This window comes from Mastacembelus armatus, chromosome 5, assembly GCF_900324485.2.
Source record: "Mastacembelus armatus chromosome 5, fMasArm1.2, whole genome shotgun sequence".
Lineage (NCBI taxonomy): Eukaryota > Metazoa > Chordata > Actinopteri > Synbranchiformes > Mastacembelidae > Mastacembelus > Mastacembelus armatus.
Genome location: NC_046637.1, coordinates 16016104 through 16039377, shown reverse-complemented (window position 1 = coordinate 16039377; position 23274 = coordinate 16016104). Strand labels below are relative to the sequence as shown.

Below are 23274 nucleotides of genomic sequence, written 5' to 3'. Positions count from 1 at the left end.
CCAGGACCAGCAGACTGAAGGACAGCTTCATTTACCAGTCTGTCAGGAAGCTAAACTCTCTCCCGGCTCTGCCCCCCCTTGCTCCGCTTCTGTCCCCTGGACGCACAAACTCTGACTTCCAACCCCCCAGTACACACACTGCAGTAATTGGCTGCACCAGTTACTTTATGCAGAAACTGACTGCTCTCTGTACTCTCTGTGGACTGCTCTATGTGCACCACAGTCACTTTATCAAGACTGATAAGCTCACTTAATTGCATTTCCATCCAGTACATCTGAACTGTTCATATATTGCACTGGTTTTGTTTGCTAAGCTGCCACGTGCCTTATGCTATTTGTACTTGTCTAGTTTTTTTTTTTTTATATGATCTAAGTTTATTTTGCATACCCTTATTGTAATTTTTACATTGCACTTTATAGTGTTTAGAGTTTATCTGTATGCACCAAGGGTCTGAGAGTAACGAAATTTCTATTCTCTGTATGCGCGCTACATGTGGCAGAATTGACAATGAAGCAGACTTTGACTTGGACTAATATTTACCTTAATTTAATTAATTCTGTTAACGTTCATCCTTAGCAGACTCAGTACAGAACTTGATTTATTATTTACATTTACTAAAAACTTTGTGACTGATTTAGGTTCCTGTTGCTCTTATCTAATCCACCCATCAGGTACACTGAGGTTTCAGGATGAGAATATGTGCTTTAACAGATTAACAAAGTATAATATATGTTAATGGTCTGTAGATGACTTTTAAGGTAAGTATACAAGGATTGTATTCCTACATTAATCAAGTTGCAATGAATTTCTTAACAATTCATTCATTAACAATTAACTAATTACTGCTCTCATAAATCACCTACTGCCTCTCATAAATCACCTACTGGCCTGATTTCATAACTTCACAGCAGCAGAGTAGCAGAAACAGGCAGTAGACGTCTGCTCCACTTGGCAACAACAACCTACCGGCACTTTCTGTTCTCACAAGGTGACACAAAGTCTGAACTATACTATCCCCTGGTGGACAGAGTAGCCATACACACACCAGTGCTCCATCCCTGCCGTCATCTTAATTAGCCCCAGTTTGTGTAAATCTAAATGTAAAACTGAAAATGTAAAACTTTCTTACTGGTAAACACACAGACACATACTTTTCCTGAACATCATGGAATACCTTTAATTGCATGGCAGGTAACCACCCAAACTGAGCCTGGTTCTGCTGTAGATTTCTTCCATTAAAGGGAGTTTTTCCTCCCCACTATCGCCAAGTGCTTGCTCATAAGGAATTTTTTCTTTTTTTTTTTTTTGTTTTTTGTAAAGTGCCTTGAGATGATTGTATTGTGATTTGGCGCTATACAAATAAAACTGAATTGAATTGAACTGAACTGAACTTCATGAAATCCACCTGACAAATTTACTTAACTCTGTCTGTAGTATATCAGCCTAACCATAGTCTGGTTTTTCAGAAGGTTTGTGTTCAGTTAGAAATAATATGGACACAATAAATAAAAAAACAATACAAGACAATATGCAATATAAAGTTATATAGCTGCCCTCCAAAATGACCTATCACTGTTTTTATAGTTTTCTACCTGATCTAGCAGTAATCCATATTACAGCAAGAATTGTTGAGGTAAAGAGAAAAAAAAAAGTACAATGCTATTTTAGGTCAATCAGGAAATTTTCAAAAATTATAAGTTTCTTCAAGTGTGCTCACAAAAACCATCAAACTCTTATGAAAGTTGTTATCATGAGGACCACCCCACCAGAAAAAAACTGAAATTTTTTGCAAATTTATTAAAAAAGAAAAACTGAAATATCACATGGTCATAAGTATTCAGACCCTGTGCTCAGTATTGAGTAGAAGCACCCTTTTGAGCTAGTACAGCCATGAGTCTTCTTGGGAATGATGCAACAAGTTTTTCACACCTGGATTTGGGGATTCTCTGCCATTCTTCCTTGCAGATCCTCTCCAGTTCTGTCAGGTTGGATGGTGAATGTTGGTGGACAACCATTTTCAGGTCTCTCCAGAGATGCTCAATTGGGTTTAGGTCAGGGCTCTGGCTGGGCCAGTCAAGAACGGTCACAGAGTTGTTCCGAAGCCACTCCTTTGTTATTTTAGCTGTGTGCTTAGGGTCATTGTCCTGTTGAAAGGTGAACCTTCGGCCCAGTCTGAGGTCCTGAGCACTCTGGAAGAGGTTTTCTTCCAGGATATCTCTGTACTTGGCCGCATTCATCTTTCCTTCAATTGCAACCAGTCGTCCTGTCCCTGCAGCTGAAAAACACCCCCACAACATGATGCTCCCACCACCATGTTTCACTGTAGGGATTGTATTGGGCAGGTGATGAGCAGTGCCTGGTTTTCTCCACACATACCGCTTAGAATTAACGCCAAAAAGTTCAGTGTTGGTCTCATCAGACCAGAGAATCTTATTTCTCATAGTCTGGGAGTCCTTCATGTGTTTTTTGGCAAACTCTATGCAGGCTTTCATGTGTCTTGCACTGAGGAGAGGCTTCCGTCGGGCCACTCTGCCATAAAGCCCCAACTGGTGGAGGGCTGCAGTGATAGTTGACTTTGTGGAACTTTCTTCCATTTCCATACTGCATCTCTGGAGCTCAGCCACAGTGATCTTTGGGTTCTTCTTTACCTCTCTCACCAAGGCTCTTCTCCCACAATTGCTCAGTTTGGCTGGACGGCCAGGTCTAGGAAGAGTTCTGGTCGTCCCAAACTTTTTCCATTTGAGGATTATGGAGGCCAACCTCACAACACAGCTGGACTCCAATGAAGGAGCAGAACCATCTCAAGGAGGATCAGAAGAAATGGACAGCATGTGAGTTAAATATGAGTGTCACTGCAAAGGGTCTGAATACTTATGACCATGTGATATTTCAGTTTTTCTTTTTTAATAAATTTTCAAAAATTTCTACATTTCTGTTTTTTTCTGTCAAGATGGGGTGCTGAGTGTACATTAATGAGAAATAAAATTAACTTTTTTGATTTTGGCAAATGGCTGCAATGACACAAAGAGTGAAAAATTTAAAGGGGTCTGAATACTACCAGTATTGAGTACGTACCCACTGTACTTTGAGCATCATGCATTTGTGTTGACAGTACACTCACTGCAACAGTGATAAAAGAAACTGGCAGCCAGATTGAGGGCAGTGTCATTAGAAGACAGCTGTTTGTGTGTGTGTGTCCCAGCTGTGATCTGTTCCCATTTGCCCTCTGAGTTGTGGTGTTATTGTTTTTGGCTCAGTGAACTGTCATGCATGAACTGCAGAAGCTGTTCTTGGTCAGAAGCGCTCTGATAAAATCTCTTCATGGAGGAGAGATTTAGGTGTTTGTGTAGCCCTGAATGCCAAACTGATTATTTAGCCTTCTCAAAATGCACTTTGGTCAAAATAAAGAGAAAAAGAGAAAAATCACAAGTTGCTCATACTTAGTTAGTCAACAAACTATGCACTAGTTTTATCGATATCCATTTAAGTTGACAGCTAATAAGAGAGGTTATGCAGTTGTAACTTTTATTTGTAGTGTGGAGTGAGTTTTGCTAGAATTAGCTTTTTATGGCCATATGATATCTCTGACTGTTTTGTTATTGTGTGAGTAAGAAACACTACAGTATCCTTTAAGTATCAAATATTCAGAAAGCTTGGAAATTGGTAGAGCCTGAACGATATATCATATTGCAGATTTTATCGGCCAATATGAGCGTAGATATATCAGTATCGGCGAATATGCCACTCTCACACAGGTGAGAGTCGTTAGACCCACATTCCTGAGTTGGCTTCACTTCACACCTGTCCTGAATAGGATCGTTAGATGAACAAAAGGAGTGAGCTCAGGTGAGGGCCGTTAGGATCTAATAGTGGGCTCATGTGACCCCTCTGATTCACCAACTGGCTGCAGAGGGTGTCTTCCCTGGAAAACATTTGATTTGTTCCTTAATTTTCTGGGAACAGATGAAAGACAGGTTATTTCTGAGCCCTCCACCCCTGTTAAGGGAGGGTTTTTCCACTTGTACAAAAATAGCTTCCCTGACTCCTCTCCTTTTGACTGGTACTGTACTATAATATACACATAAATAATATCGGGCGATATATATATATTTTTTACTTCATAATATAGCTTTCGGCTCCCAAAAACCCATATCGGTCTGGCTCTAGAAATTTGCTCTCAAATGTTTGTAGTTCATTGCAGATAAATGTATATTTAGCTTACGTGCACAGCTGTTGTCAGGCCATTCCTGTAGGTCCTATAAAATGCTTCTGGCAGAGTTTTGGAGCTATGAGGAGGCAATAACACATAGATGCAGAATTCTGGCTCTTCACCCAGTCCCAGGGTGCACAGAGAAGTATACAAATCAGAGGACATACCTCCCACTGCAGTGGTTGTATGATAACAACTCTGTTCAACATGTTTTGGCTTGTGGCCTTCAGTGTTGGTCTGACAATAAAGTTGTTCCAGTGATTCTGGAATTTTGTATTGTTTTTAGCTATATTTTGACAGTTTTATCAACAGTAAAAAAAACTGTATTACCTCCACACATGTCCCCTACATGCTTGTGCAATAGGAGTGTCAGATTTGTGTGTACAATTTTTTACTTCAAGTCAGTAGAAACAATCTGACTTACTTCTGTTCACCCTCCTCTCTTCTTTTCCCTCCAAATTTCTTCCCTCCCTGCATCTCCTGCTCCCTTTCTATCACCCTGGCCTCCATCATGTTCAGCATTAACTCTTGTCTTTCCACTTCCCTCCCACTATACCACTCTTTCTCTCTACTACAGATACTTGACCAATAGCCTGAGTGTATGAGACCAATGAGAGGAATTTAAACAAGGGAGGATGGTGGTAGAAACAACAGTCTTTGCAGGAAGGATCTGCTCTTTTTGCTCTGGGGCAGCTCTCCCTTGACCACACATATGGAGTATATACCCCACAGTACAGCTGCTGACAGACAGACATTCTCTCTCTCACTTTCTTTCCCTCTCTCTCTCTGTCTCACTTTCTTGCCTCTCTCTCTCTATCTCTCTGCAGCTAAAGATGACTTAGCTGCAGAGAGTGACACACGCCACACACACACACACACACACACACACACCTATACAGGCACAATCTAAACAGAGTACATATGTAAGTGATCAGTTGGGCTACTGAATGTTACTTAACATTGTAGAGGATCCACATGTGCAAGATGTTAAAGCCATAATCTAAAAGTGAGGTACTCCAGATAGGGTCGGAACCTCAACTGTCAATATCATTTGATATTTGTTATGTTATGTAATTTAAATGCAAACAGTCTAACGTGGTACCACTCACTTTTAACATATTATTTCACATACACTGTTCCACATAAACCAATGTTAACGCATGAAAATCACCGGCAAACATAAAAAATATGATATTTCTATAAGTACCACGTGGCTCCAATTCCATGTAAGATAAAATCAATCATGAACATCTTGGTTGTTTGCCGTGATTTCTATATTATATGTATAAAGTTACAGTCAGACAAATTGATGAAACAAACAACAAACAAATGCCCATTATTGAAACCCATTGATTTTTGTTTGACCTTGGTTAATGTCTGCTTGAAAATCCCTGCTCCTTTCAGGGGTCGCCACAGCAAATCATCCGCCTCCATTCAACCCTATCCTCTGTATCCTCCACACCCACACCAACTAGCCTCATGTCCTCCTTTACTACATCCATGAACCTCCTCTTTGGTCTTCATCTAGGCCTCCTTCCTGGCAGCTCTAACCTCAGCATCCTTTTAACAATGTATTCACTGTCCCTCCTCTGAACATGTCCAAACCATCTCAATCTGGCTTCCCTGGCTCTTTCTCTAAAGCATCTAACATGAGCTGTCCCTCTGATGTACTCATTCCTGATCCTATCCATCCTCGTCATTCCCAAAGAGAACCTCAACATTTTCAGCTCTGCTACCTCCAGCTCTGCCTCCTGTCTTTTTCTCAGTGTCACTGTCTCTAAACCATACATTGCTGGTCTGACCACTGTCTTGTACACCTTTCCTTTCATTCTTGCTGACACTCTTTTGTCACACATCACACCTGACACTTTCAACCTGCTTGAACACGTCTCTTCACTTCTTTTCCACACTCTCCGTTGCTCTGGACTGTTGACCTTGGGTACTTCAAATCCTCCACCTTCTTCACCTCTACTCCCTGTAACCTCACCGTTCTACTAGAATCCCCCTCATTTACACACATGTGCTCTGTTTTACTGCAGCTAACCTTCATTCCTCTCCTTTCCAGAGCAAACCTCCACCTCTCTAGATTTTCCTCCATCTGCTCCCTGCTCTCACTACAGATGACAATGTCATCTGCAAACATCATGGTCCACGGAGATTCCTGTCTAACCTCATCTGTCAGCCTGTTCATCAACACAGCAAACAAGAAGGGGCTCAAAGCCGATCCTTGGTGCCAATCCCACCTCCACCTTGAACTCCTCTGTCACCCCTACAGCACACCTCACCATTGTCTTACAGCTCTCATACATGTCCTGCACCACTCGAACATACTTCTCTGCCACTCCAGACTTCCTCATACAAAACCACAGCTCCTTTCTCGGCACCCTGTCATATGCTTTTTCCAAATCTACAAAGACACAATGCAGCTCCTTCTGGCCTTCTCTGTACTTCTCCATCGGCATTCTCAAAGCAAATATCGCATCTGTGGTTCTCTTTCTTGGCATGAAACCATACCGCAGCTCACAAATGCTCACTTCTGACCTCAGCCTAGCCTCCCCTACTCTTTCCCATAACTTCATTGTGTGACTCATCAGCTTTATTCCTCTGTAGTTTCCACAACTCTGCACGTCTCCCTTGTTCTTAAAAATGGGCACCTCCATTCCTCAGGCATCCTCTCACTCTCCAAGACATTGTTAAGTAGCCCAGTCAAAAACTCTACTGCCACTTCTCCTAAACACTTCCATACCTCCACAGGCATGTCATCAGGACCAACTGCCTTTCCACTCTTCATCCACTTCAACGCCTTCCTCACTTCATCCTTACTGATCTTTGCTACTTCCTGCTTAACAATACTCACGTCTTCTACTCCGTGCTGTCTAACATTTTCCTCATTCATCAACTCTTCAAACTCATCACACTTGTGGCACCTGTCAACACATTTCCATCCCTGTCCTTAATCACCCTAACCTGCTGCACATCCTTCCCATCTCTTTCAGGTTGTAACGTGTGCACAAGATGCAATCAACTTGTGTGCTCCTGCCTCCATTTCCATCCTTTTTGTGAAGTCTACCACCATCTCTCCTTCTGCGTTCCTGTGCTACATACCAAACTTACCCATCACTTCCTCGTCACCTCTGTTTCCCTCACCAACATGTCCGTTGAAGTCTGTCCCAATCACCACTCTCTCACCACTAGGGATACCCTGGATCACCTCATCCATTTCCCTCCAAAATTTCTCCTTCTTTTCTAACTCACTTTCAACTTTGGGGGCATAGTCACTGACAACATTCAACATCACACCTTCAACTTCCACTCATCACTCTGACACTCTCTTCACCTCCAGAACATTCCTAGCAAAATCCTCCTTCAGAATAACTCCTACTCCATTCCTCTTTCCATCCACACCATGATAAAACAGCTTGAACCCTGCTCCTAATCTATAAGCCTTGCTACCTTTTCACCTGGTCTCTTGAACACACAAGATATCCACCTTTCTTCTCCCCATCATATAAGCTAACTCTCTGGTTTTCCCTGACAAAGTCCCTACATTCAAAGTTCCTACTCTAAGTCCTACACTCCTGTCCTTCCTCTTCTCTCTTTTCCTATGAACACGCCTTCCTCCTCTCTTTCTTCGACCAACAGTAGTCCAATTTCTACTGGCACCCTGTAGGTCAACAGCACCAGTGGCAGTAGCTGTTAACCTGGGCCACGACCGATCCAGTATGGAAGTCATATTTGTGATTCACATGTTTGATTTGGCTTAAATTTTATATTGGATGCCCTTCCTGGCACACCCCTCAGCATTTACCCGGACTTGGGACCGACACATGAAGACACGGGATTGTGCCCCCTTGTGGTTGCATTTGCCCCCTTGTGGTTGCATTAAAATCTTCATAAATACATCGTTCACAAATAGGTACTGGGGAATATAGAAACGTAAACAAAAACAAGCAACCATTAACTGGTAGATTCTGATGGGACACAAACTCTCACATGAAAGTCAGATGAATCACAACCAAACCCAGTACAACCAGTATACCATTACTTTCTGCTTCATTAGGCCACTCTTCTTCCTATACAAACACAGCTTAGATTCGTCTAATATCAAAGCATTTTGCTTGTAATGATGGGCTAATTTTAAAAGGCACTTGTGCTGGCCAGAACTGAACAGACAAATAGTGACACACAAAAGTGTTGTATTCTGCTTCTTTGTGTCCCTTTTCTTCCTCCGGGTGACATGTGGATGCCAACCTGCAGCCTGCCAGCTGCCAAGGAAACACAGCACAGTGCCAGACCCACAATGAAGGCCGAGGAACAGATCCACAGATCTCATACTTCTCAGAACTGTCCTCTGTAAATTCGTTCCTTTGCCTGTGCAGTCATCTCCATCTCCATCTCTGTCTTTCTGAATCAAATGCACTTATCAACACCAAATGGGCACAAATAAGACACAATGTTGAGAGATGCATGAAGGAAGAGGCAGGATTTTGTACTGTGTTCGGAATGATACAAATTTTAAATTATTATTATAGGAGCATAAATTAATATGTTGTATGCATTATATTATATCATGAAAATTAGCTGTTTAGACAGCAATACTTTCACTAAGTTCTAAAAGTATCATTTTTCAGGATTTAGAGTATTCCACAGATTAACACTATGGTTACTTGAAATCCCTGTATTTTTAGTTTTTCAGTCACACAGGAAGACTGAAGCTTTTTTCACTAAGCTACAGTCTGGTTGTAAACACTACAACTGATAGGCACAAAAAGGAAATTTTACCACTAGAGTCTAAACATATTTTCTCTCTGAGCTTTTTTAGTAGGACACACACACACACACACACACACACACACACACACACACACACACAAACACAAACACAGTTCTGTATCCTGTGGTCACAGACCAGAGATGACTTTATTTAGTCCTTCACATCAGCAGCAAGTCTGGCTTCCCATACACACATGCAAATGCATCACCACATACACATACAGTCTTCCCCAACAGAAACTGAACACAAAGAGAGCAGAAACTGGACTTCCTCCATCTTTCTGCCCCTCCTTCTCTACCTTCAGTATTTGAAATAAAGAACATGTGCAGCAGGACTTACCTACTTTCACCATCCCTTCCTTCACTTTCTTCTCCTGTCTTCTTTTGTTACTTTTTGCACTTCAGTCTTCTTGTTAGTAGCAGCCGCCTACAACATGCTGGGGCTTGGCTGGAATGGGCTGGTCTGCAAAAAGCCTCACTGGTCTGGAGGAAATAAGAGAGAGAGGGAAAGAAGGAAGAGATTCAATCTGCATGTGAGCAGAGAATTGAAAGAGAAATTTGAAACCTCCACAGCTCCAGAAACAATCACCCCCTCCCTTCATCCTCCTCAGTGCTGTCTCCCTCCATCTCACTCCCTGCTTCCCTCCCTTTCCTCTCTTCTGTCTCATCTGCCACTCTTTCATTTATCAAACAAGTTGTAGTACTTAGACCTCACCCTATCCATTTTCACTCCTTTTCCTCTTCTCCCATTCTTTTCTTTCCCTCTTACCTTACCTTTGTATTGTTCTTCCTCAAACCTCCATTTTTGCCTCTGTGTTACTTTCTTTTGATCTGGAGCAATCCGGGTTGAAGGCAGAATGGGAGGAGTGGAGAAAAAGGAAACAAGTCTTTTTTCACATATTTTTACAATTCTCAATTTAGAGTTTGCATGGCAGACATCCAGCAGCTGCAAAGAAATATTAGCAGCACTGAGCAAAAGCTATCCAATGTCAGGCTTAAAAATACAAACCACACACCTTACACCTATCCATCTATTATCTGTACCCACTAATTCCTATTTAGGTTCACAGGGATCTCCTGAAGCCTATCCCAGCTCTCTTTGGGTGAAAGACAGAGGTACCCCCTGGTCAGGTCACCAGTCTATCGCAGGGCCACATAGAGACAGACAGCCACACACTCACACTCACTCCTATGGACAATTTAGAGTCAACAATCAACCCAAGATAGGTTGATATATCAATATTTATATTGCTGATACATGTTTTTGGACTGTGGGAGGAAATCTGAATACCTGGAGAAAACCCACACAAACTCCAAACAGAAAAGCCCCTGCTGGGTTTCGAACCAGGATCTTCTTGCTGTGAGGCAACAGTGCTAACCACTAAATAATAAATTAACTGCTTTCAACAGTAAAAAAAAAAACATCAGCATCTGGCTTACTACTTCAAAACCAAATTCAGCCCTATTATCCATCTTGACAGGTTAACTGTATTGATAGCAGTCATAGTAAGACCAGGGGAAGAAGACGTGAGAAGATAACCACTGCGAAATTTGTTTTATTGTATTTCCCATCTAAAGAATTCCCGTTAACAGACTTTCATACATTTCATGTTCACATGTTTTGTAATAAAAAGATCTCTTTTGTAGAAGTAAGAAATGAGCTCGATTTGTTGGCACAATATTATTTATATTGCTGATCATTTAATTTTTTTGCAATTTAAGAAAACGTAGAACTGTTAATTATGTTTGAAGAATTATATTTGGTTATATTTGTGGAGAGCAGAGGACTATACCACAGGGCATACCCAAACTCTAGCCCAAATTATGACAAAACTGGAAGTTTTGGACCGCATGCAATCTCTGGATCAAACACACATCTACTCTATGGTCTCTGTTGTGTCTGAGTGAGTGTGCAGGAGTCACTATGATTATGGGTGTTATTGTTACTCAGCTTTAGTCATGGGGGATGTCTTAGCAAAACACAGGTGTGCAGGGAGGGGTACTGGAAAAAGAGACAGCCATGGAGGTGACTTGAAAGAGGTTTAGAGGAATGGATGAGGCACACGACCATGCTCAGACTGTCTCGTTCACATGTCCACACAAGCTTCCACTATGCATGCACGCACACACACACACACACACACACACACACACACACACACACACATATACTACTGAAGTCTAATCACTCTATCCAGGCGAGTCTACAAGCTCACACTGAAAGACAGAGCTGTATATACACACACACACACGCACACACCTCCTCAAATTCAGCCAAATCAAACACCAGTTTCTTTTCAAGGTCAGTTAAATCTAATGCAACAATCTAATGTATCACAGCTCACAGAAAGACATAAAGAATTACATTATGTTTAAAAATGAGGGCACATACTGCACACTTCCCAAAGCAGCAAAATCTAAAGTAAATCAGTATCAAAATGCACATGATGTCAAAAGTCCCAAGTGAAACTGCCTCAGCCTCATTCTGCTCTCCAGTCACATCTTCTACCTCCTACCAAGAGAAACTAAGGCGTTCCTAGGTCTGACATATGATCTCTGAAACCTTCTCGGTCTGTCCCAGGTGTTCTTCTAGTTGGAAATACCTCTAAAACCTCCACAGAGAGGTATTCATCTTCCGGTCTCCACACCACCTCACACTGGCACATGGCTGCCTCAAGTGAAGGACTTCATCACATTTGTGAGAGAGGGTAATGATGGGTATGATGGCAGTCAATCTGGGGAAATTAGAGGCAAAATATGGAAGGATAAATGGAATAACAATGATAATAAAAGCACTACGACACTTACAAGAGTGGACAGCAATCAGTTGATGACACATGGACAAGTACTGCAAAATCTCGGTATGCATTGGATAGATACTATGTTAATGCATTCAAAGACTTATAGTTGTTTATTTTAAGAAAAACCGTTCTCTTTAGGAATCTAGGACATATCCAATTTTACAAAATATAAATTATGTTCTAATTCCTATATACACTCCATGTTAGCCCTTTCATTAAAGAAATGAAAAAAAAAAAAAAAAAACTTGAAAAACTGTTTAGTCATGATCATCTGTGTGTGTGAGGGTTTCTTTGTTTAATTAAAAGATCTTTTATGAAAGCTGGATTCAGTTTTTTCACTTGGGTACAGCAGAAAGGATGAAAAACAATACTTCTAAAACTGCCATGGTGACAAAGAATAACCAGCATATAAGGTATTTGGAGTGTTCTTTGTGTACACAGTTCACTCTCTTTTGGTTCTTTGAGATTTGCTGGCGTCTCAACCAGCCCATGAGGGAAATGTTTGGCTCTTCAGATATTAGATGCTCTACTGTGTTCACCAGCTGCTCTCTAACTGTCTGTTGCTGTTTGCTGCTGTGCAGGTAGGGTACAGTGCTGACAACAGTGCTGGAAACAAGGTTAGCTGTCAGACTGAACTGAACTCTGGACTATAAAATTAACACAATGTGCTGCAAGACACAAAGTTATACAGTAGAGCTGAGGGGAACTGTTGTGTTGGTGACAATTCTCTGTGGATTTATCATGCACAAGAACTAATTAAGTTGTGCATGTGTTTATTTGCTAGAGATGCTGTTACCACCCCTTTTTTTGAAATATGTAATCATCTTCTGTGTGTGTGTACTTGCATAGCTATCTTTGTGAGGACATTTTCATGGTTCTCACTTTTTTCAGACTCCTGTTTGAGGGTTAAGACTTGGTTTTAGGGTTAGGGTTAGAATTAGGTTTAGGTTAGGGTGCAGCATTTAGTTCAGGTTAGGGTCTAGGGAAAGCATTATGTCTATGAGTCTCCTCACAAAGACAGCTATAGAAGTGTGTGTTTTGATATGCAGTGCAGTCCCAGAAATAGCTCCTGCATGTATATCCACTCTGTAATCAATGTGTTCCCATCATAATTTGTTGTCTCCCTGTGCAGCTCCATGGACAGTTTAGAGGGAGCACATGACTATTCAGCAGTGGCGGCTGATGAAAAATGTTTTAGGTGGGGCTGTGCAAAATTTATTTAGTTCAGTAACCATGCCAGTACAATTAAAGAAGAACTGCAGGGCAATAACATAACTCATGCTCTTGGAGATGTTCAACATTAAAATTTATGGCCATTACGCAAAGGCAAAATATACCTAAACAATGTATCAATCAATATAATAAATATATATATAAAAATAGTTACTAATAATATATACATATATATAAAATCCAACCATAGGGGGGCACAATCCCGTGTCTTCATGTGCTGCTAAATGCAAAGGGTTGTGTCAGGAAGGGCATCCAATGTAAAATTTAAGCCAAATCAAACATGCGAATCACAAATATGACTTCCATACCGGATTGGTCGTGGCCCAGGTTAACAACAACCGCAACTGGTGCTGTTGACCTACAGGGTGTCAGTGGAAATTGGACTACTGTTGGTTGAAGAAAGAGAGGAGGAAGGCATGTTCGTAGGCAAAGAGAGAAGAGGAAGGACAGGAGTGTAGGACTTAGAGTAGGAACTTTGAATGTAGGGACTTTGTCAGGGAAAACCAGAGAGTTAGCTGATATGATGGGGAGAAGAAAGGTGGATATCTTATGTGTTCAAGAGACCAGGTGAAAAGGTAGCAAGGCTTATGGAGCAGGGTTCAAGCTGTTTTATCATGGTGTGGATGGAAAGAGGAATGGAGTAGGAGTTATTCTGAAGGAGGATTTTGCTAGGAATGTTCTGGAGGTGAAGAGAGTGTCAGAGTGATGAGTCTGAAGCTGGAAGTTAAAGGTGTGATTTTGAATGTTGTCAGTGGTTATGCCCAACAGGTAGGGTGTGAGTTAGAAGAGAAGGAGAAATTCTGAAGGGAGATGGATGAGGTGATTCAGGGTATCTCTCGGACATGTTGGTGAGGGAAACAGGTGACGAGGAAGTGATGGGTAAGTTTGGTATGTAGCACAGGAACGCAGAAGGAGAGATGGTGGTAGACTTCACAAAAAGGATGGAAATGGAGGCAGGAGCACACAAGTTGATTGCATCTTGTGCACACGTTACAACCTGAAAGAGATGGGAAGGATGTAGTGAGGAAGGCGCTGAAGTGGATGAAGAGTGGAAAGGCAGTTGGTCTTGATGACATACCTGTGGAGGTATGGAAGTGTTTAGGAGAAGTGGCAGTAGAGTTTTTGACTGGGCTACTTAACAATATCTTGGAGAGTGAGAGGATGCCTGAGGAATGGAGGTGCCCATTTTTAAGAACAAGGGAGATGTGCAGAGTTGTGGAAACTACAGAGGAATAAAGCTGATGAGTCACACAATGAAGTTATGGGAAAGAGTAGGGGAGGCTAGGCTGAGGTCAGAAGTGAGCATTTGTGAGCTGCGGTATGGTTTCATGCCAAGAAAGAGAACCACAGATGCGATATTTGCTTTGAGAATGCCGATGGAGAAGTACAGAGAAGGCCAGAAGGAGCTGCATTGTGTCTTTGTAGATTTGGAAAAAGCATATGACAGGGTGCCGAGAAAGGAGCTGTGGTTTTGTATGAGGAAGTCTGGAGTGGCAGAGAAGTATGTTCGAGTGGTGCAGGACATGTATGAGAGCTGTAAGACAATGGTGAGGTGTGCTGTAGGGGTGACAGAGGAGTTCAAGGTGGAGGTGGGATTGGCACCAAGGATCGGCTTTGAGCCCCTTCTTGTTTGCTGTGTTGATGAACAGGCTGACAGATGAGGTTAGACAGGAATCTCCGTGGACCATGATGTTTGCAGATGACATTGTCATCTGTAGTGAGAGCAGGGAGCAGATGGAGGAAAATCTAGAGAGGTGGAGGTTTGCTCTGGAAAGGAGAGGAATGAAGGTTAGCTGCAGTAAAACAGAGCACATGTGTGTAAATGAGGGGGATTCTAGTAGAACGGTGAGGTTACAGGGAGTAGAGGTGAAGAAGGTGGAGGATTTGAAGTACCCAAGGTCAACAGTCCAGAGCAACGGAGAGTGTGGAAAAGAAGTGAAGAGACGTGTTCAAGCAGGTTGAAAGTGTCAGGTGTGATGTGTGACAAAAGAGTGTCAGCAAGAATGAAAGGAAAGGTGTACAAGACAGTGGTCAGACCAGCAATGTATGGTTTAGAGACAGTGACACTGAGAAAAAGACAGGAGGCAGAGCTGGAGGTAGCAGAGCTGAAAATGTTGAGGTTCTCTTTGGGAATGACGAGGATGGATAGGATCAGGAATGAGTACATCAGAGGGACAGCTCATGTTAGATGCTTTAGAGAAAGAGCCAGGGAAGCCAGATTGAGATGGTTTGGACATGTTCAGAGGAGGGACAGTGAATACATTGTTAAAAGGATGCTGAGGTTAGAGCTGCCAGGAAGGAGGCCTAGATGAAGACCAAAGAGGAGGTTCATGGATGTAGTAAAGGAGGACATGAGGCTAGTTGGTGTGGGTGTGGAGGATACAGAGGATGGGGTTGAATGGAGACAGATGATTTGCTGTGGCGACCCCTGAAGGGAGCAGCCAAAAAGGAAAAGAAGAAGACTAATAATATATATATAAGGATACAGGTCAATTTAATCTGTTTAGGGAATACAGCTATATATTGCTATATAAATCGTGTTTTTTTCACTGCAATTCTGGGGCTTTCGACCAGTTGGGTGGCGATGTTAACTCGCATGTTAAGTCTAGCATGGATAACTTTACCTTATTGTCCATATGTGCTCTTGCACATTTGTGTTTTTTAATTTTTTTCAAATAAAAGTTTAACATCCCTAGTTCCTGTCACAGTCCATGTTGTGTCTGTCCCTGCCGTTTAGAAAGTAAGCAAGGGAAGCAAAACACGGAGTTAGCTAGCCAAGCTTTTCTGCTGTACCAATTACGAGTGAACCCTCTCAAATACGTTTTACCTTTTTCGCAAGCTTGTTGTTTGATTATGATGTCGGGTTTATCTGGACCAAGCTCTTAAACCTGTCATTTCTCTACCAAAGTCCTTTTTTCAAATGAATTCGGAATAACACATTTTACTGGACATTTAACTGGGTACTTAAGAATAAGGTGAAGTTGCGACTCTCAGGTACCTGTCCATCATTGACAATTGCTGTCGCTCCTCCGCTACTGGTCGACTCTTCTCTGGGCGATAAAATCACCGCCCTTTAGGTATCAAATTAGCTGACGCTGATTGGCTGAATTTTTGTTGCTATGTGTATATCTAAGAGTGTATTGGCTGTATTGTGTCACTGACTGGGCGATTAGTTCACCCCAAGTGAACTAATCACTTCTTTTTTTTTTTTTTTTTTTTTTACTACAAATACTGTTTTATACTTAATATATGTTTTTCCACAATATTTTCTCATACACATACATGGAATAGTAATATTAATTTCTTTAAATTATTTTTATTTAACAAATAATTTTTAAAAAAAGTTTCGCCTTTGGGCAGGGGTTGGAGCAGTGCCCTAGCACCCTCTATTGGCCAGCTGCCACTGTTATTCGGTCTAAATATATATATTGAAAAAAACATAAAATACTATATCTCTATATTTCTCTTCAGTTCACTGTGGCTTAGATTCTACTGGAAGGTGCAATACCATTCTTTGAAACCATTTCATTAACTTGGTGGTTTGGGAGTGTAGGGCGCTGTCACAATCTCTCATAGGGGTTCTACAGGGCTTAGACATGGCCATAGCATATGATTCAGTTGCACAGTTAACAGTTAAATGTAAGGGATACTTCAGAAACAACATATAACTATGACAGAAGTTTCAGTCACTGATGACCCCGGCGAGTTGTAAATGCTTTGGACAGTCTCACTAGAAGTAGCTGCACAGTGCTGGCTTTCATACTAGCTGGGAGACTGCACAAAATGAGGAGGGTGGGGCTAGTTGGAGCAGGTAAAGCTGGCCGTGAGACTGGGCAGGAAGCTGGGAGTGGAACAGTATTGACCTAGCTATGGCCTGTTTTCATTAAAACTAAAACTAGCTAAACTAATTGCATAAGCCATTGAGTAAGAACATAAGAAGTTAACCGGTTGTCTGGAGTCAACACAAATTGGATTTTTTTCACCAGCAAAATAAATCCTGTTGCCTGGCTGCAGAATACATGCTCTGGGATTTAAAATGAAATGACCTCATCAGAGCTGAAAAGTCAAGAGAACTGTGTGACTGATGCAGAGTAAATGCGGATGTTCTGTGTGGAGGAGTATTGGTTAGTTTATATTAAGTTCAAAGCTAAATTGCAACCCCTTTCTCTGCAATGTCTTCCAGCAATGGAGACCTGACAACTAAATAAAACACATAGAAGAGGTTAATGTATTATGTATTTCTATTTGTTTACTGTTTATATGTTTGGGTAGCTTTGATGTTGAAAGTGTAGAGATAAGATTTTGATTAGAGTCAGTAAGTAAATCAAATCAAATTCTAGTGGCCTTTCCATTATGTTTCCATTATAACATTGTGTGCCAATTAAAGTACTGTAAATTATGTGAAGCCTGTATTCAAACAATGGTTGAGTCTCAAATACATCAGGGTGTGTCCTACATACTGTATCTTGATCAAAATATTCTCCAGTGGGGTCAGATTACAAGTATTATATTTGCCCACATGGTCAGTTCCATGTAATGTACATTTCCTTAGCGTCATGCCATGCTCATCAATGCTGCTCAACACTGTTTTATTCACACATGAGTTTAGAATTAGGCTTTCTTTTGTAGTTTTGTAGTTTGATTTTATCAGTTGCCAAACATTCTGAGATGATGGTTAGTCTTTATTTACTTCAGTTGCAGTAAGATGCAGGCCTTTATTTGAAAAAGACTGAAGTAGCCAAACCAAACCGTAAACCAAGAGCACATTCAAAAGTGAAAAATTTTGTATCTGCATCAACAGCCTTGTGTACCCGCTTTCAGGATTTCTAAAATCAAGATTTAGTGTCAGAATCACTGTCTGGCCTGTTTCAGGCCAATATCCTGGTGTACAGCAGGGATGAGCTAATAGCTGCTTCAGCGGATTAGAACACTCCCATTTGATGAGAGAGGAAAATCTGCACTCTTAAGCAGGGATGAGACAGCATCAAGGGTGGGGTGATGGTTATATAATCAGGGTGGTGGTGGTGAAGGTGACACCGCAAATTTGTTAAGCAGCTGCAAAGAGGCACATAAGCGAGTTTTATCTTCTCTGTGTTGCTGCCGATTTGGTTCTGCAACACTCGCACACATACATACACATGAGTCGCTTTGCTTAAACCCTTTTACCTAGGATGGTACTTCAGCCAGAATTTTAAAAATTCCCACAACTAGAGTATTACTAGAGTCTGTACTTTTAAGGCTAGACTTAAAACCTTCCTCTTTGACAAAGCATATAGTTAGGGCTGGCTTCAGGCAACCCTGAACCATCCCTTAGTTATGCTGCTATAGGCCTAGACTGCCCGAGGACCATCGGTGCACTGAGCTCCCCTACTTTGTTGCTGTTCTTTTCTGCAACCATTGCAAACCCCCCCCCCCCCCCCCCCCCCTTCCTCTCCTCCCACCTCATGTATATTCCACCATTGAATGTCACTAACCTTGTGCTCTCTCTCTCCCCTAGTTTGTGCTCTCTCCCTCTCTCTCTGTTCTCTCTGTACCTTCTGCAGGTGTCCCTGGTCCTGGAGCTGTATATCGCTGATGTGCAGTTACTGGTCCCACCAACCTGCAGTGTCTATTTGTTGTTTATTGTTGCTGTTCTTTTCTCTCTGCTCTATCCACTCACCCCAACCGGTCGAGGCAGATGGCCGCCCAAACTGAGCCCGGTTCTGCTGGAGGTTTTTTCTTCCGTTAAAGGGAGTTTTTCCTCTCCACTGTCGCCAAGTGCTTGCTCATAAGGGAATTGTTGGGTTTTTAGTTTTAGTTGTATTTGTATTGTGATTTGGCGCTATACAAATAAAATTGAATTGAATTGAATTGAATTGAGCTGAATAATCATGAAATTGTGTCAGGTCAATCAGGGAGATCTGGCAAAATTCTTCACACATAAAAGACAAAATTCTTGAAGAATAAGAAGACTTTAATATTTTACTTTGATTTTCATAGAGGCAGCACTGTGGATGAGAGGTTAGCACTGTTGCTTCACAGCAAGAAAGTTCCTGGTTTGAAACTTGGCAGGGGCCTGTCTGTGTGGAGTTTGTATGTTCTCCCTGTGCTTGTGTGTATTTTCTCTAGATACTCTGGTTTCCAAAAACATGTTTGTCAGGTTGATTGGTGATTCTAATTTGCCCATAGGAGTATGTGTCTGTCTATATGTGACCCTGCGACTGGCGACCTGTCCGGGGTGTACCGCTGCACTTCACCCAAAGAGAGCTGGGATAGGCTCCAACAGATCCCTGTGACACCAAATAAGAATAAGCGGGTATAGATAATGAATGAATGATTTTCACAGTGGCAGCAAAGAAAGAGTAAAGAGAGTAGGCTGTACCACTAAGAGGAGGTTTTGACTGTGGGTCTCAGGCCTTTTGTTCATAATAACTAAAATGCATGAGCAAATGCATTCTGTAGGAAACAATGCTGATTAGTGCAGATTAGTTTTTCACTAATATACTGTAATGTGAAACTGTTGTTTATGAATAAGGTAAATTGTAAAATGTTCATTTAGAATGTCTTTTTTTCAGCCTATATGTATGCACAGCATTATTACATGTTCAAACTCTGTAGATTAAGGTTATGGTAGGATCACTGTGTGGTTTAATGCATATGTCAGCAGTGAGTTAAGACACCATGTTTACTGACACTGATGCATCTTTTATGATTGGCCTGTTATTGTCTAACTCACTATGAAATCACTATCTAAGGATACCTGACTAAAGTAAACTACAATAATGTAGTCAAAAGAAATTAAAGCTAACAACACTGTGTGGCAGCTGGACAAATTGGATGCTATTTTTTATTCTTGTTTTAACAGAAACATGCACTGTAGTCATTTTGAGTCTTTTTTAACAATTTCCAGATTCTTTTACTAACCTAAACCAGATTTTACCCTGACTTCAGTTGTTGTATCTAAATATTGAAGGAATAATTAATGAAAAAACAGTGCTGGTGCTGACTCTGTCTCGCCTCTTCTCTGCCTGCTCACGCTCATCTCCTCAGGGACTTGTTAATGTTCTTTGTTTCTTTGTCCCAGTGTCAGTAATGGCCGTCTGTCACAGCTCAACACATCCTGCACTCGCATCATACACTTTGTATTTTTCGGAATCTGGTAGGAAAATAAAATTAATTATGATTAATGTTTCATATACACAGTATATATGCACAGTATACACTACAGTATTTTATTGTTTGATTTTCATTGATTTATCAATGCAGACATAAAATACTTGTGCTGACAGTTTAATCAGCGATGCCAGTTTGAGTATTCATGATAATCTTAAGGAACATTTTCTCTGTAGTCATACAACTTCATTTCCAAATGAAAAATGGTGTTAAATGGTGGTGTTATCATTGATGGTGAATTCTACACTCGAGGCATTTAAGGTGGGTCCAGGCATACAATACATTGTATAGGGAGTGTTATCAACCATTGTATTCTCTAGCTCTTTTTTTCAATATTTTCCATTAAATGGCTCACTAAATACCAGTCTCTCTCTCTCTCTCTCTCTCTCTCCATCCTCCTCCCTATTTACCCTAACATCCTCTCTCCTTCATTTCTCTTCCTCCACACACCTTTTGTCCTCACTTTTGATTCTCTACAAAGGGCCTGTCCCATTATTATAGCTGTTGCCATGGTTGCAGGGTGTGTGTGTGTGTGTGTAAAGGAGAGAGAGAGGGAGCGAGAGATAAGGTACTTAACCTTTTAATCCTCATGACATGGCAGCCATTAGCAAGTTAAAAATATATGCACTTTTGAGCAGAGCACTTTGTCTTTGTAAATTTGTGTCCATTTTCGACAGTTGACAAGGTGTCTCAGATAAACTGCTTTCTATCCACTTTTTGGCTGGTGACTGAAAGTGACACACATCTGTGCTGTATATGGTTTAAGTGTGTACTTAATCCAAAGTAAATGTTCCTCCCAGACACAGTATGAGGACAGTGGGTGGTAGCAACGGTTATTAACACACACACACACCAAGTGAGTCACTAATTCAGATCTGCTCACATGTAAACAGACTGCAAGGGTTAAATCCTGTTTTCACTGACCATGCTGAGTATTTTAGTTATTCAATACACATTACAGTTTTCTGTGTATGCTTTTATGTATGTGTGAGGTTGTTTGAGGAGTATGTGGACAGATTCTATAAATAAACCTTCTTTGGAAGCTTTTTCCAATCCCCTGCTCTGATTACAGAAACCTGTTTTAATGACATTTAACAAATCACAGCTTGCAAAAAGTCGACTATAATTTTAGTAATTGATTTAAACATTGCTTGCATTAAACATGGTGAAATGAAAAAGACACATTCCAAGCGGACACTGGCCAAGAGATTGGGTACACACTGCACAGATCACCAGTCTACCACAGAGCTAACACATAGACACTCACAATTAAATGCAGCAGAAAACAACACTTCCAGACCTTTAGTCCCACATATAGGTAATCAATATGTATTAATCCTAGAGTAACTTATGGCTATTAAAGCAATCGGTTTTCACTCTGTCATATTAACTTTGACTACAATGCATAAAAACAACAAACAACTTACAACTACATGATAAGTCTTTTGGTATTTCCTTTAGCCTTAAGAATTTTAGGACAAAGTGAGATTTCTATGAGATGACTGGGATTCCAAGATAAGAAGAGCAGAGGCAGAATGGGATTTGTTTGTCAGAATGTTATCAGTTATGGTATATTTAGCAGGTGTTTTTAGTTTTTCTGAAATACACAACAACAACATATACAACTATTTCAGTGCAGACATCTTTTAGTTTGTCTGTTTTGCTGGATTAACCAGTCAGGGCTGTGGCTGCTAAAAGTAATGGATAAGACTTTATGAGAAACCTCAGTACTAAACCACGTTTCAGTGAGAATACAAATGTCTGCAGCAGTTTCACTCACTAATACATTTCAAAATACATTTTTGCAAGTTCCTTATATTAAGGTGTAGAATGAAAAGCTCATGACAAATCTTAAAATCATGGAATTAATGAACAGTATTACTAACTGAAACCTGTTTACACAGTGATTTGGAGACTCAGCTTCGCTATGGGCATTAAATCCAGGTCCCCATCATGTAAATCACTAAATTTTAAATAGATGACTTGGTTTAATAAGGTGAGGTTAAGGTTCGGTTAAGGCATGTGGTTATGGTTATGTTTAAGTTTAAGGCAAGTCTCCATGTCCTGAAAGAGTGACTGACAAGTCAGTCACTTTTTCAGGCTAGTCAAAGTTAATATGACAGAGTGAAAATCGATTGCTTTAATATATCTTCATCCTGTTCCTTATCTCAAATACATACACATCTGTTTTCAATAGTTGTGAGGACACTCATTGACATAATCCATTCCATAGCTCCTTCCCTTAATCAGAATCAGAATAAGAATCAATCAGTAAGCTCTCTGTATGTAGAACAATTAAGTGAAGTTAAACTTGTAAGAAAGGAAGATACTTAGGGAAGCCTGTCCAACCATCATAAGTAACTTCCTAAACTCAGTCCATGTAAACACATAGACACAGGCCTGAATCAAAGCACTCTCATCCTGCTTTCCTCTGATCAGCTCTGCAGGGAGGATTGGAGGGGAATTGGCTGGGATTACCTTAATGCTGCCATGTGGCATTCAGCACACCATCTTGCCAAATGACACACAGACCCACCCACAGGAGAATCCCATTCAATATTCACATGTATCTGTATTCATTCTCACTCTTACTTATGATTCTTCTGTGATTTGAAAATAAATTGTAAGAACATATTTCAGCATCACTCACTAATGTGTGATCAAAAAGAGGCAGAAGTAGGCAAATGTAGAAGAGCTTCTGTCAGACAAATTGAAGTGGAGGCTCCCCTGTTTTAGAGGCAGTGTGTAACTGAAGCTGTCTGTCTGCTTGCATTTCTGTGGTCAAGGCTGTTTTCTTGTCCAGGTCAAATTCCCATATTCTAATCTGATTCTAACTCTAATCTAGAAAACATTTAAAATATGCAAGTGCTATGTCATTGCTAGATATTTGTAAATGTAGCATTTTTTGTCCAGGCAACATGGATTTATACATTAACTTCTTTATTACGTTGAGCATTGTCTTCAGTATCACTTTATCTCCTGAAGTAAATTGTGAACTGCAGTCTCACTCTGTGTTATTCTTCCTAAACTCAGTTGCTATGGATCCACTTCATTCACTCCTCACGTTATACACCTCTTAGCACTACAATCTGTATCGCACATGG

The 23274-nt window shown here is 40.9% G+C and overlaps 1 protein-coding gene across 11 annotated transcripts in view; it reads right to left on the bottom strand.

Annotated features, from left to right (window-relative positions):
- plekha6 (pleckstrin homology domain containing, family A member 6) overlaps nucleotides 1-9465 on the bottom strand; it is a 103129-nt gene extending 93664 nt beyond the window's left edge. For 6 of the 11 annotated variants that reach the window (XM_026306060.1, XM_026306058.1, XM_026306059.1 and 3 more), the window contains exon 1: nucleotides 9325-9465. The gene's annotated coding sequence lies outside the window, so the exon portion shown is untranslated. The remainder of the gene's footprint in view (nucleotides 1-9324) is intronic. The other 5 variants (XM_026306056.1, XM_026306067.1, XM_026306061.1 and 2 more) reach the window with 1 other exon arrangement.
- Nucleotides 9466-23274: the final 13809 nt, after the last annotated feature.